The sequence below is a fragment of the Lagenorhynchus albirostris genome, chromosome 7 (assembly GCF_949774975.1).
Source record: "Lagenorhynchus albirostris chromosome 7, mLagAlb1.1, whole genome shotgun sequence".
NCBI classification, from domain to species: Eukaryota; Metazoa; Chordata; class Mammalia; order Artiodactyla; family Delphinidae; genus Lagenorhynchus; species Lagenorhynchus albirostris.
Window position 1 is genome coordinate 55647569 of NC_083101.1, and position 14591 is coordinate 55662159.

The window sequence follows — 14591 nt, forward strand, 5'->3', positions numbered from 1 at the left end:
AGTGGAAGGAGAAGAATTGAAAATGGAGAAACCAACTAGAAGTCCACATTTTTGATCCATGAATTGTCAGGAGCCAGCAGTAGTATGGAAAGAGTGGGAATAAACAAAAAGGACCCATAAAAGTGATTTTTAAATGAACCGTCATTGGATTTGGTGACTCATTATGTGTAAGCTGTATGTGGGAGAGAGAAAAAAATTTAAGAAGACCACGGCTTTTTTAAAATTGAAATACAGTTGACTTACAATATTGTGTTAATTTCTGCTGTACAGCAAAGTGACTCAGTTATACATATATATAAAAATATATATACATTCTTTCTTATATTCTTTTCCATTATGGTTTATCTCAGGATATCAAATATAATTCCCTGTGATATACAGTAGGACCTTGTTGTTTATCCATTCTATACATAATAGTTTGCATCTCCTAACCCCAAACTCCCAGTCCATCCCCTCCCCACCTCTCTTCCCCTTTGGCAACCACGAGTCTGTTCTCTATGTCTGTGAGTCTGTCTCTGTTTCATAGATAGGTTCATTTGTGTCGTATTTTAGATTCCACATATGAGTGATATTATATGGCATTTGTCTTTCTCTTTCTGACTTACTTCATTTAGTACAATAATCTCTAGTTGCATCCATGTTGCTGCAAATGGCATTATTTAGTTCTTTTTTATGGCTGAGTAGTATTCCATTGTATATATGTACGACATCTTCTTTATCCATTCATGGATGGACATTTAGGTTGTTTCCAGGTCTTGGCTATTGTAAATACTGCTGCTATGAACATAGGGGTACATGTATCTTTTTGAATTATAGATTTGTCTAGATATCTGCCCAGGAGTGGGATTTCTGGATCGTATGGTAATTCTATTTTTAGTTTTCTGAGGAACCTCCATACTATTTTCCATAGTGGCTGCACCAACTTACTTTCCCACCAACAGTGTTGGAGGGTTCCCTTTTCTCCACACCCTCTCCGGCATTTGTTATTTGTAGACTTTTTAATGATGGCCATTCTGATTGGTGTGAGGTGGTACCTCCTTGTAGTTTTGATTGGCATTTCTCTAATAATTAGCAATGTTGAAAATCTTTTCATGTGCCTATTGGCCATCTGTATGTCAGGGAGACCAGGGCTTTGAGTTGTAGAGAATGAAAAGCTGATGACACTGAGAAAAATCATGAGGGGAATTTAATCCCACAGTAAAGTTTTAGACATAATGAATTTTAGATAACAGTTAAATATTCAAGGAATTCCCTTAATAAAGCAAATGGAAATGTGGGGCTGGAAATATGCTAAGATGTCTAACCTGGAGGTCCAGATTTGGAAGTCAACAGCAAAAGAGTTGTGAGTTAAAGAAATAAAATTAAATCAACTCTCTGACTGATGGACAGGCATACAGTTTCAAGGCAGCAAAGAAGAGGGAATTTCATGTGGTAAGAAGCAAGAAAAGAGATAAAGAAGGAGAAAAGATAAGCATTAAAGAGGATGTAATCAGAATAATGTCATTTCAGAAAAGCAAAAAGGGAAGAGAATTTTTAGAAGATGGGGTCATCAATGGAGCAAAATATGAAAGAGAAGTAAAAGAGAAAAGAATTAAGATTAAATTTTGTGATTGGAGGCCAGTGTGGAATCTAACAGGATAAGAGTCAATTAGGGAACAGTTCATAGCGGGTCCCAGAGGGAATGAGGGGTGAAGAACTAGGAGCAGTTCTATTGATTTGGCAGAGGAAGAGTTGATGCAAAGACAGTTTTATTTGTTTACTGAAAAATATTAGAAACAGAGGAAGATTCCCATGCAGAAGGAAAGGTTGATAATATGCAAGGTCAAAGAGTGTGGCAAAATAATTAATTGAGACATTACATTTTCTCAGTATATTTTTCCGTTTGGCCTCTCACACCATCACGCCACAAATTTAAACCAGTATCCAGAGCCTAAGTGTTTCCCTACCTGATGGACTTTTTCAGGGCAGAAAGCAGAAGTTGCTTAAAGTTGCTCTTACCATGACCCCTAAATACTGGAAGAGGCCAAAATTATGCAGGTGTCCCCAGTGGACAAGTAAGAGAGAAATGGAGATGGGGAGGGAGAGGGAGAGATGGTGGGGGGTGGGAGGGGAGATTTTCCTTATACTGGAAAGAGGTTGAAGGTCTGGAGTCCTGAAATAAAGGATTATTTCTGTTCAGTGCTCAGTGGCAGTGACCAGGAGAGGAGAAGCATCAGAAGGGATGGCCGTATGGTATACCTAGGGAAACAGGACACTGAGTAGAAGAACAACTACACTTGGCAAAGTTCTGCTGACCCCCAGCGAGGGAGGCAAGACCTGAATTGAGGGGACAATGCAGGCTAGGATAGTAGGTGTCATGATGGTAGCCATTGAAACTATGGGTCCTGGAGACTTAATGCTTTGGTGCTAAGACCGTGAGTTTCAAGTACAGCTTAAGGGGAAAGTTCCATTAGAATAATGTCTGATGCTAAATTCCAAATTCAGTGACAGAATTTAAACATATCAATTTGTTAAGAATAAAGTAGTTGGGTATTTGTTTCACACTAGAGACTGTGCTTGCAAATTCATACCTGTTACACATAGACACAGTCTTTTAGGAATAAGAAAGGCATGGGTCATAACTTATACAGGCAGGTGAAGAGGTTACATTTGGGGGGTACTTTTCCATCTAAAATGGAGGAAGAGATAGGCTAGGAGTAGTGGTATATACTGGAAGATGAAACTTAACTGGGTCACCAGATAATGGTGAAAGACTTCAGTGTTATTCAAGTATGATGTGACAACTAGTCGGATGGGGAGCAGACCTCAGAGCAAATGGAGTTCTGGAATTGACAATGAGCAATGTGCTGGGGAGTAAGTAAGATATGAATGGGAGTGTTAAAATCAGCAACAAAGATTTCATGATGAAAGTGTAACTCTTGGAAAATGTTGACTTTCTCTCTGAAGAGTTACATTCTGTTGGTCTCTGCTTCCCTAATGAGAAGGAGCTCTTTGGGAGGTGGCCTTGGGGAGGACATGATGAACTTCAGAGGTTTGGTTATGATTAGCCATGTCTGGGGATTTGTAGTATAGGAAATGCTGTCTTCATCTTCTGTAATTCTTCATCGCCAGACATTTGATGGAGGAGATTAACTTGTTATAAGTACATTTTCTCTACAAATGCTAGCTAACAATGTATTGATATGTAGGTTAAAGAAACTGACTAAATACTAAGATGATACTGCGCTGGTTTACCATTCTAACAAATGTTCATATCATTTCACAGTTTATTTTGCTTACGTAAATGTTCCGTAAATTCTAAAATGGTGAACCTGAATGCATTTTTTTTTTTACCAATCTAGTTCTTTTCTAAAAAAAACCATTGACTTATTTTTTCAGTTCTCTATATGACTGTTCATTTATGTCACTTAAAAATATTTACTTGAATCTCTTAGAAGCATGAAAGTACTGTAACTTGAAAAACAATTGAGTTCATTTGGGCACAAAAATCCAAATGTATCTGGTGTTTAATCTGACTGTTTTCAAACATTATTTCAACAAGACAAAAAACAAAAGAAAACACCTGCCATGGCTCAAGTAGAAAATTGCTAGGTTTGTGGTTTAATGTTCACATAGTGTATATTGACAAGATCAATTAAATTTTTTTATTACTTTTGTTTGTACCTGGTGTTAGGTGTGTATAAAATGAGTTATTATGTCAGTTAAATAATAAAGCTTTTAAAATCATTATAAAGTTAATAGGATACAAAAGTAATTGATGCAATGATACCATTAATAAAAAAGACAAAGACTTCTTTAGCAGGAAAAGGATTAATTTTTGAGAGAAATTATGATGTGGGAAGACAATACTGTTCCAGGACACTTGAAAAATATAAACACTAGTAATGATTTCTCATATTCTAATAATCAGTGGTGACTGATTTGGACATTGGTAAATGCATCATTGAGAATATACATGAAGGTAAATGAAAAATCAGTAATTACTCTATATTGTGCATATTTTAAGAAAAGGTTTTTGTTGTCGTTGTTGTTACAACATTTTTCACAACATAAGTTAATTATATTGATTGCTTCCTTTTCCTTTTGTTCAGAAAGTAGTACCTCCATCAAAGACGGCTGCCTTTCAGACAGTGTTGTCTTCAGCTCCTGTGGCAAATTAGGAATACTTTCTGACATTGTATTTAAGGTTTCTGCATGTTTATTGATGGAGGATAACAAAATTTCTGTTAAATTAAAAAAGAGAGGTGGGAGGTGTGGAAAAATATTCATGTCAAGCAGAATCAGGAAAACTATAAAATTTTGCATAGACCAAAAGGTAACCATTGCCTCAGTGTAATTAAATATGAAACAGAATCAGCAAGTGTCCCAATAGCTAAACTTAGCTTACTTAGAGTTGAAGCATTACATTACCAACTTCTGCCTCCTCCACCCAGTCCCTCTCTGGACTCATCCCAAGACTGCATTAATGCTGGTCTCGTGGTACTTTTGACTCTCCCTCAGATTATTTGATAGATTACTCCCATCTGCGTCAGCAGGGTGGAGCTGAGCGCAGGCAGCTAATGAGCTTTTGAGCTGGTGGTGCATATTGCCATTCCAGTTGGTTGGCAGCCTGATGGCAACCAATGGGAGTTATGGACCAGCAGGGGCAACAGCGTTCACCTGCAGGGGTTTCAGCTCCCAGTAGCAGCTCTTCCTGGATGTTGGAAATTCTCTTGTGGCATTTCTCACACATAACCATCACAGATTCTAGGAATTTGATGTCACATAACTTTACCTTTCATCACTCACCCACTGGGTCGTGCTTTCTCTAGAGAGTTGGCTCAGCATCAGCCAGATTCCTAGCAGGTGAAGAAAAATAGGCTCCACATCCTGGATCTGGTCTCTCCTGCTCTGCCAGTTCAGTTTTTTCTGGTGACTGCAGCTGCCATTGCTATGGCCTTCGCCCTGTATGCCTGTCCTGAGCTTCCGAATATTTTTCCTCCCTGACTCCAGGTAGCTTTTAAAACCCTTGGGCTATCACTCAGCTCTTGAGTCAGTGGTCCCAACCCTTTCCGAAACAGCTTCCAAAGAATTTTCTCTCTCAGATCTTGTTCACCCTCTACCCCTCTCCTCCCCACATCCCATTTCCTTCCATGCTCTCAGTGTTTTTCTACTTCCGGCTTGTTTTAAAATTTTAATTTACCTCTTCTTCTTCCTTTCCTCCTCCACAACTATTTTTGTACTTACTTAAATATTTGTAATTTTTAATGTCATTTTCTCATGTAAAGGTATGGCATGGTCATTATAGAAAATATAGTTAAAATAAAAATAAAGCTGACCTGTAAACTCATCAGCTTGAGATTATCTCAGTTGGCACTTGCTGTATAACTTATTATTTTTCCAAAGTATCCCTGAATTTATTTGTATTTCTTCTGCAAAGCATTAAAAGACTATAATTAGATTGATTTCTGTAGTGCCTTGTGTATCCATCTATAGTATTATGATGGGTGGATGGAAAATTGTTCACAAAAGAAAGAAAACTGATTATGTTTGAACCAAGTTATGTGAAAAGTATTAAAATTTCCTAAATATCACTTTTAGTTTGTACAGTGTTTAAAGGTTACCCAGATTTTCTTATTCATTATTGCAGAGGACCAGAATCTTAAGGCTGGAGGGAACTTCAGCTCTCTAGCGATTCTGACAAGGATTAAGAAAACACATGGACCTCTAGGGTTGCCTTTTTTTTTTTAACATGTATATACTGCAGTTTTATTTCAATTGCACAAACAAAGTTCGTGTGTAGGAAATTTAAATGAAACAGTACAGTAAAAAAAGCAGAGAACCAAAAACTCTAAAAAGGAAGTACACCTAAAGCATGAGAATTTAACATTCAATAGTGTTTCATCTTCAGTTTTGATTGACACTTGAGGCTTGCAAATTTTGAAACAAACTTTGAGATCATAATGACTATCCTGAAGAGATTTCAGCACCAGCACTAAGATTTGTATGTTCAGTTGGTTTGCAATTGACTTGTTAGCCATTTACATAGTGTATAGTAGGTAATCAGACTCTCACTTTATACCAATTTTTTATTTTCTTCTAACTTCCCTAGGTGATTGGTAAATTGTTACCAGCTATCTGAACTTTTTAATTTGAAATTGTTATCTCTAGAGACTGGAGGACATACACACACACACACACACACACACACACACACACACACACACACAAACACACTCAAAACCAAAAGGCAAGGAAAAGCAATAGAATTTCACAATCCCAGGAAGAATAGGTTGGTAACACATGTTCGTGTGCAAAAACTTATATCTTTATGATGGATTTATGGTATTCTATGTTTGTTGTATTTTGTGATCCGAAGTTTGTATCACTGTTTAAATTTTTAAGCAAGTCAATAGGGTTTGGGGTGCAATGAGCTCACTAAATGACTCTCAAAGTATACATAAACTTTTAAATGCAAATAGGCCCACATATCTATAAACCTGATTAATTTGTGTTCAAAATCTAGTCAAAATCCACTGAGGTAAGCCTGAGGGCTTGATGGAAGTTATGATATTTTGGGTTTTTTTTTAATGTTTTGTAACTTTTTAAAAAATAAACTTATTTATTTTTGGCTGCATTGGGTCTTTGTTGCTGTGTGCGGGCTTTCTCTAGTTGCGGCGAGCGGGAGCTGCTCTTCATTGCAGTGTATAGGCTTCTCACTGTGGTGGCTTCTCTTGTTGTGGAGCACGGGCTCTAGGCGTGTGGGCTTCAGTAGTTGCAGCACGTGGGCTCAGTAGTTGTGGCTTGCAGGCTCTAGACGCAGGCTCAGTAATTGTGGCGCATGGGCTTAGTTGCTCCGCAGCATGTGAGATCTTCCCAGACCGGAGCTCAAACCCGTGTCCCCTGCATTGGCAGGTGCATTTTTAACCACTCTGCCATGAGGGAAGTCCAGAAGTTATGGTACTTTTGAAATAAACTAGTAAATACTCTTAGATTCCAATAAAAAAGATATGATCTAGGTCCCTCATAATTGGAGGAAGACGTAGTCATCATTCATCAAATACTGGGCATTGTGTAAGTCCACATAATACCTGTCTAGAGCTACAGAATGGGGTGGTCGGAGTAGTCATTCTAGGTGCATTTTTCATTAAGACAAGCAGTTTGGGAGGGTCTTTTCAAAACTGAGGTTTTGAAGGTATTTTATGGGTTAACTGATTTTGGAGAACATTCCACGTGCAATACTGTTCTACAAAGTAATTGATTATTTTAAAAATGAATTTCCAGGTGTCTGTTCATGTCATGCTCAAAATTCTTTCTAAACATTGTTTTCTATTTTATATGTTCTGGATATTAAACTTTTATCTTGTATTTGATTTGAAATTGTTTTCTCCCATGTTGTGAGTTTCCTTTCACTCTTATGATAGTGTCTTTTTTTCCTTAATATTTTATTTTATTTATTTACTTATTTTTGGCTGCATTGGGTCTTTGTTGCTGCACATGGGCTTTCTCTAGTTGCAGAGAGTGGGGGCTACTCTTCATTGCAGTGCACGGGCTTCTCATTGTGGTGGCTTCTCTTATTGCGGAGCATGGGCTCTAGGTGCGCAGGCTTCAGCAGTTGTGGCACGTGGGCTCCGTAGTTGTGGCTCGCAGGCTCTAGAGCACAGGCTCAGTAGTTGTGGCACATGGGCTTAGTTGCTCTACGGCATGTGCGATCTTTCTGGACCAGGGCTTGAACCTGTGTACCCTGCATTGGCAGGTGAATTCTTAACCACTGCACCACCAGGGAAGTCCCTTATGATAATGTCTTTTGATATACAAATGTTTTAAATTTTGACGAAGCCCATTATATCTTTCTTTTGTTGCCTGTGCTTTTGGTGTCATATTTATTAAATCATTGCCTCATCTGATGTCAAGAAGATTTTCCCTATGTTTTCTTCTAAGAATTAGAAGAAAGATTAGAAGAACTAATTAGAAGATTATTTTTAGCTCTTACATTTAGAGTTAAATTTTGATACATTTAGTTAACTTTTGCATATCCTGTGATGTCAGCATCCAAGTCCTTCTTTTGCAGGTGGATAATCAGTTTTCTCAGCACCACTTGTTGAAAAGATTGTCCTTTCCCCATTAAATGTCTTGACACTGTTGTCAAAAATCATTTGACCAAAAATGCAAGTTTTTTTCTGGGCACTTTGTTCTGTTCCACTGATTTACATGACTGTCCTTATGCCAATACCTCACTGTTTTTATTACTGTAGCTAGAGCTTTGTAGAAGGTTCAAAATCAGGAAGTCGAGTCTGCCCACTTTCTTCTTTTTTAAGGAAAAAAAATTTTTTTTCTGATTGATCCTTGTTCTATTTCTGCAAAACAAAAAAAAAAGTCATTGGCATTTAAATAGGAATGACATTGAAAATGTAGATTGCTTTGAGTAGTATTTACCTTGTAACAATATTAAATCTTCCAATCATGCATGTAGTATGTGTTTCCATTTATTTATGCCTTCTTTAATTGCTTTTTACCAATGTGTTGTAGGTTTCTCCTAATTTAACTCTACTCCTAAGTATTTTATTGTTTTTGATGCTCTTGTAGATGCTCCATTTCATTTATGGATGTTCGTTGTTAGTATATATAAATACACCCAATTTTTACATGTTAATTTGGTATCCTACTTTACTGAAATTATTAGTTCTAAAAGTTGTTTTGTGGAATCTCTAGGTGTTTCTACATGTAAGAGTATATCATCTTCAGGCAGAGAATATTTTACTTCTTTTACAGTTTGCATGCCTTTTAAAATTTTTCTTGTCTAATTTCTCTGGCTACTACATTGAATTGAAGGTGTGAAAGCGAGCATCTTTGTCTTGTTACTGATCTTAAGGAATAAGCTTTCAGTCCTTCATCACTGAGGATGATGTTAAGTGTGGGTTTTCCATACACAGGCTATCATGTTGAAGAAGAGTATTTCTATTCCTAGTTTGTTGGTTGTTTTTTAATCATGAAATGGTGTTGAATTTTGTCGTTCTTTTATTACATGTTTTTTCTTCCATCATTCTATTAATGTGGTGTAATACATTAATTGATATTTGTATGTTAACCTATCCTTGCATTCCAAGAATAAATCTCACTTAGTCACGGTGTATCATCCTTTTAATATTCTGTTGAATTCAGTTGGCTGTTTTTTGTCAAGGATTTTGGCATCAATATTCATAAAGGATATTGGCCTGTAGTTTTCTTTTCTATGTAGTGTCTTTGTCTGGCTTTGGTATTACGGTAATTTTGGCCCTGAGAATAAGTTAGGAAGTGTTCTGCCTCTTCAGTTTTTTCTATAAGTTTGAGAAGGATTGTTTTTAATTCTTCTTTAAATATTTGGTAGAATTCACCAGTGAAACCATCTTGTCCTGGGCTTTTCTTTGTTGGCAGGTGTTTGATTATTGATTCAATCTCCTTACTAAGTACAGTTATTTAGATTTTCTATTTCTTCACGATTCATTCTTGGTATAGTTTCTTTCTAAGAATATATCCATTTCATCTCCTTACTCCTTTTGTATACATACAATAGTTAATAGTATTCTGTTATAATACCTTTTACTTCTTTACAGTCAGCAGTATTGTCCCTGGTTTCATTTCTGATTTTAGTCAATAGAGTCTTCTCTGTCTTCATTAATTAACCAGCTAAATGTTTGTCAATTTTGTTGATCTTTTCAAAAAAAATGGAAATCTCCAACTTGTGTGGTAGAGCTGTATACTTCTCCATTGAATTCTATCCATGTTTGCTTCATATATTTTGGAGCTCTGGAGAATGTTATATATATGTTTGTAACTGTCATATATTCTGAACGAATATGCCTGTTTATTAATATATAACATTCTCATTGTCACTTGTAACAGCTTTTGACTAGGGGGTCTATTTAATCTGATATTAGTATAGAGTCTCAGTCTGTTCAGTCTGCCATAACAAAATACTATAGGCTGGGTGGCTTATAAACAACAAACATTTCTTTCTCGCAGTTTCAGAGGCTAGAAGTCTGAGATCAGGGTGCTAGCATCGCTGAATTCTGGTGAAGGCTGTCTTCTGGGTTTCAGACTGTCAACTCCTCGCTGTGTCCTCATATAGTGGAAGGTAGTGGAGAGCTCTCTGGGGTCTCTTTTATAAAAACGTTAATTCCCATTCATGAAGGCTCCCCCATCATGACCTAAGCACCTACTAAAGGCCTTACCTCCTAATACCATTACATAGGGCATCAAGCTTTCAACATATCAATTTTGAGGGCACGCAAACATTCAGACCATAGCATAACGCTTTTATTTCAACCTTAAGGACTCCCTTTACTATTTCTTTTAGGGCAGACATGGTGGTGGTAAACTCTCTCAACTTTTGCTTATCTGAGATGTCTTTTATTTTTGAAGGACAGTTTGCTAGATATAGAATTCTTAGTTGGTGACTTTTATCTTTCAGCACTTTAAATATGTCATCCCACTGCCTTCTGGACTCCATGGTTGTCACTGAGAAATCAGATGATAGGGTAATTGAGGAGCCCTTGTATATGATAAATAGCTTCTCTCTTGCTTATTTAAAGGTTCTTTCCTCACTTTTGTCTTTTGTTATTTGCTTTGCTTATAATGTGTCTGTTTGGTTTACTTTGTATTTATCCAACTTGGAGTTTGTTGAGCTTCTTGGGTTTTACATTTTTGTCTTTCATCAAATTTAGGAAGTTTTGGCCATTATTTTTTCAAGTAATTTATCTTCCCCATCTCCCTCTTTCTCCTCCTTGTGAGATTCCCATAATGTGTATAATGGCCAGTTAATGGTGCCCCAAAAGTCCCTTGGGGTCTATTTATTTTTCTTCATTTTTAATAGTTCTGTTTCTCAGACTTAGTTATTTCAATTGTCCTTTCTTCAAGTTTCCTAATTATCTCTTCTGACTGTTCAAATCTGCTGTTGATCCCCTCTAGTAACTTTTCAATTTAGTAATTTATTTTTCAGCTCCAGAATAATAAATTCATCTTCATTAATATATTTGTTTGGCTCCTTTTAATAATTTCTATTTCTTTGTTGATATTCTCATTTTGTTCACATATCAATTTATTAATTTCCTTTAGATCTTTGCACATATATTCCTTTAGTTCTTTCAGCATACTTAAGAGTTTTATTAAAGTGTTTGCCTAGTACATCCAATGTTTGGGCTTCCTTGGGGTTGTTTTTTGTCTATATTGTTCCCTTGAATGGTCTGTTTTCCTCTTTCTTTATATGCATTGTGATTTCTGGTTGGAAATGAGACAGTTGGAATTACAGTCACCTCTACCACTTTTTGCAGGTTGTCTCCATACTGGTGCAGTCCTTCACCAATGAGTTAGACTTGCTCTGAGCCTAGAGATCAGCCAAAGATGAAAGGTTGTTCTTTTCAGGTCTCTTCTAAGCCTATGTCTTGCTTTGGTCTTCCTGTACTTTTCTTAATTTCTTTGTATACACAGCTGCTTTGAAATTTACTAATTTCCTAAACATTCTTGTCCCACTCTTGTCAGGGCCTGAGTTTGTCTGTTGTGTGTCTGTGCTCATAATCTTTTGCCCCACTTGTCTGTGGGTCTGTAGTGTCATTGCACCTTTCTTGAGCAGTGCCTTCTATTTTCCCACCTGAGATCTGAGTTTGGTTAAACAAATGTCAGTCCTTCAGATAGCTGTCAGACATACATGATAATTTATAAATAATGTCTGCTCTTCACTCTGGTTCAAGAGAGGGAAAGGGTTACTGGACTGCCTCCTTTTCCAGACCAACACTAGCACTCCATGTAAGGGTGGGGTAAGGGCAATTAAAACATCACAAATCTTCCCTACTGTTCTGAAGGTGGCTTTATCTTTTGGGGCTTTTGTTAAGTTACTCTAATCCAATTTTTTTCACCGTTTTCCAGAATTATTCTGAAGTTCTACCAATTTCCACACAGGGGAACAAGATCTTGTAGCTTCCAACTCTGCCATTTTGCTCTGTTTTCTATTATTCAAGGACATTTTGTAAAATATCCTTAATCTTCCTTAGCTGAAATAATGCAGTGCAAAAATAGAAAAATACTTTACAAATATACTGAAGTCCTTAAATTGAAAACAACATGATAGCTATAACTTATTTCATGTTTTTACACATTTTATGTTTTTTCATGTATATTTCATGTATTTTTTCACATCTTTATCTGAAGACACATCTTGTTTCTTCTGCAATGCGGAAAGATAATGCTCATTATTTTCTTTTCAATGTAGCATAAATTTTTTCAGGTACTTTTACTTTTTCTTTGAAATTCTTTCAACTCTGGCAAGAGAAACTAGTATCAACTCATCTGTGTAAGAAATAATTGAGCAAAGCAGCAAAGAATTATTTGTTCAGACTATCATTTGTGGTGTACCTAGTACATAATAGGCACTGTCATAGGAGATTCAAAGAATATGAATATAAGATTTTCAACTCAAGGGGCTCATAAACTGTTCAGACATATTTCCTGAGGCCTGACTGCCTTGATGAATGAGAGTTAAATGGATCATAAAGCATCCTAAGCAGACCATAGATTGGAATTGAGAAGAGGAAAAGAACACATATAATGAGTGCTTAAGTGGTTTGCGGTTACCCTACAAGGGTGGTATTATGGAGTCCTCACCACTGACCACTGATATGTTCATTTTTCCTACTTTACAAAGACAGGAATCAAGTTAAGAGGGATGAAGGAACTTTCCAGTGTAACTTTGACTTGTACATGTGCAATATATGTGCTTACCTTCTAGTTAAGGGTCACTGAGAAATTCAGGATTCATGGCCCTTTGGGGTACACCTAAAGTGCTTTGCATGTACTTAAATACTAATATGTATAAAACAGATAATGAGAACCTGCTGTATAGCACAGGGAACTCCACTTCGTTGTACAGTAGAAACTAACACAACATTGTAAAACAACTATACCCCAATTAAAATAAATAAATAAATAAATAAAAGATTTGTAGTAAAAAAAAAGAAACCAAAAAACTATTTAAAGAGAAAGTATAAATGTGCCAATAGCTGGTGAGTTCTGGACCTGGGATTACTGCATGTCTATTGGATTCCAAAACCCCTTTTTTGTTGCCATTGTATCCCTTGAATCCAGCTCCAGTTGGAGTTAACCATAACAGTGAAGGTAAGTAGATGCAGATTAATGTCTTTGAATGGGTAATTGGTGGTATCAGAGCAGCAAGCATGAGCAAAATTTTAGTTAGGTTGGCTGACCCAATCTCCTTTTTAGCCTCTTCTCCCCTGATTATTTCAACTCTTGAGGCTGTTGGTGATAGAAGTGATTTCCCAATGTCTCTTGCAGTGTTAATGGACTTAATTGTGTTCACCCCGTGCCCAGATTCATTTGTTGTAGCCCCAACCCCCAATACCTTACGATGTGATTGTTTTGGGAGATGGGGCTTATCAGGAGGTAATTAAGTTTAAATGAGGTCATAAAGGTGGGTTCTTAATCCAGTATGACTGATGTCCTTACAAGAAGAGAAAGGGTCACAGAGATGTGTGCAAACAGAGAAAAAGCCATGGATATAGCAAGGAGGCAGCTTTCAGGAAGTCAAAGAGAGAGGTCCCAGGAGAAATTAAGCCTGCCAGCACCTCCAGCTTCAGAACTGTGAGAAAATAAATTACTGTTGTTCAAGCCACTCAGACTGTGCTGCTTTAATATGGCAGCCCTAGCAAACTAACAGATTTTGGTACTGAGAAGTGAGTTGCTGCTGTAACAAAAACCTAAAAATGTGCAAGTGGCTTTAAAACTGGGTCATGGTTAGAGGCTGGATGAGTTTTGAAAGTACGCTAAAACAAGCCTAGATTGCCTTGAAGAGATTGTTGGTAGGAATATGAATGGTAATGGTGTTTCTGTGTGAGATCTCAGACAGAAATGAGGAATGTGTTATTGAAACTATAGGGAAGGTGATCCCTTGTTATAAAGTGGCAAAGAACTTGTCTGATTGTGTTTTAGTGTTGTGTAGAAAGTAGAAGTTAAAAGTGATTAATGTAGATAATTAGCTGAGGAGATTTCTAAGTAAATTATTCAAGGTACAACCTGTTTTCTCCTTACTGCTTAAAGTAAAATGCTAGGGGAGAGAGATAAAGTGAAGGAATTGTTAAGTAAAAGGGACCCAGAATTTGAAGATTTGGAAAATTCTCAGCCTATCCATATTGAAAAAAATGGAAAGTGTATTCTGGAGAGGACACTAAGAATGTCTCCATAAAGAGATTACCTGTGGATCTAGGCACCCATCTCAGCAGAAACCAGGAATAAAGATGGGTCTATAGTAGCAGAAATACATGCAGCTTGGACAAAAACGACAAACACAAAACAAAATGAAGGAAGACTCTCAGACTTCTAGGAGTCTACAAAATGGAACAATAGAGCTACTCAGCTGTGAATATACATTATTCTTCAGGAAAATGGAAGAATGATCCCATGGGTGATTCAGGGATTGGCAGGGCCGACCCCCTGCACCACAGGTCCAGGGACAAGACTGTCTCTTCTCTGGTTTCAAAAGACCAGGCTGCTACTTCCCATTGCCTTGAGGGCAAGGCTGATGTTCACAGTTGTGGGGCAGTCCACTGCCCAAAGTAGAGCCCCAG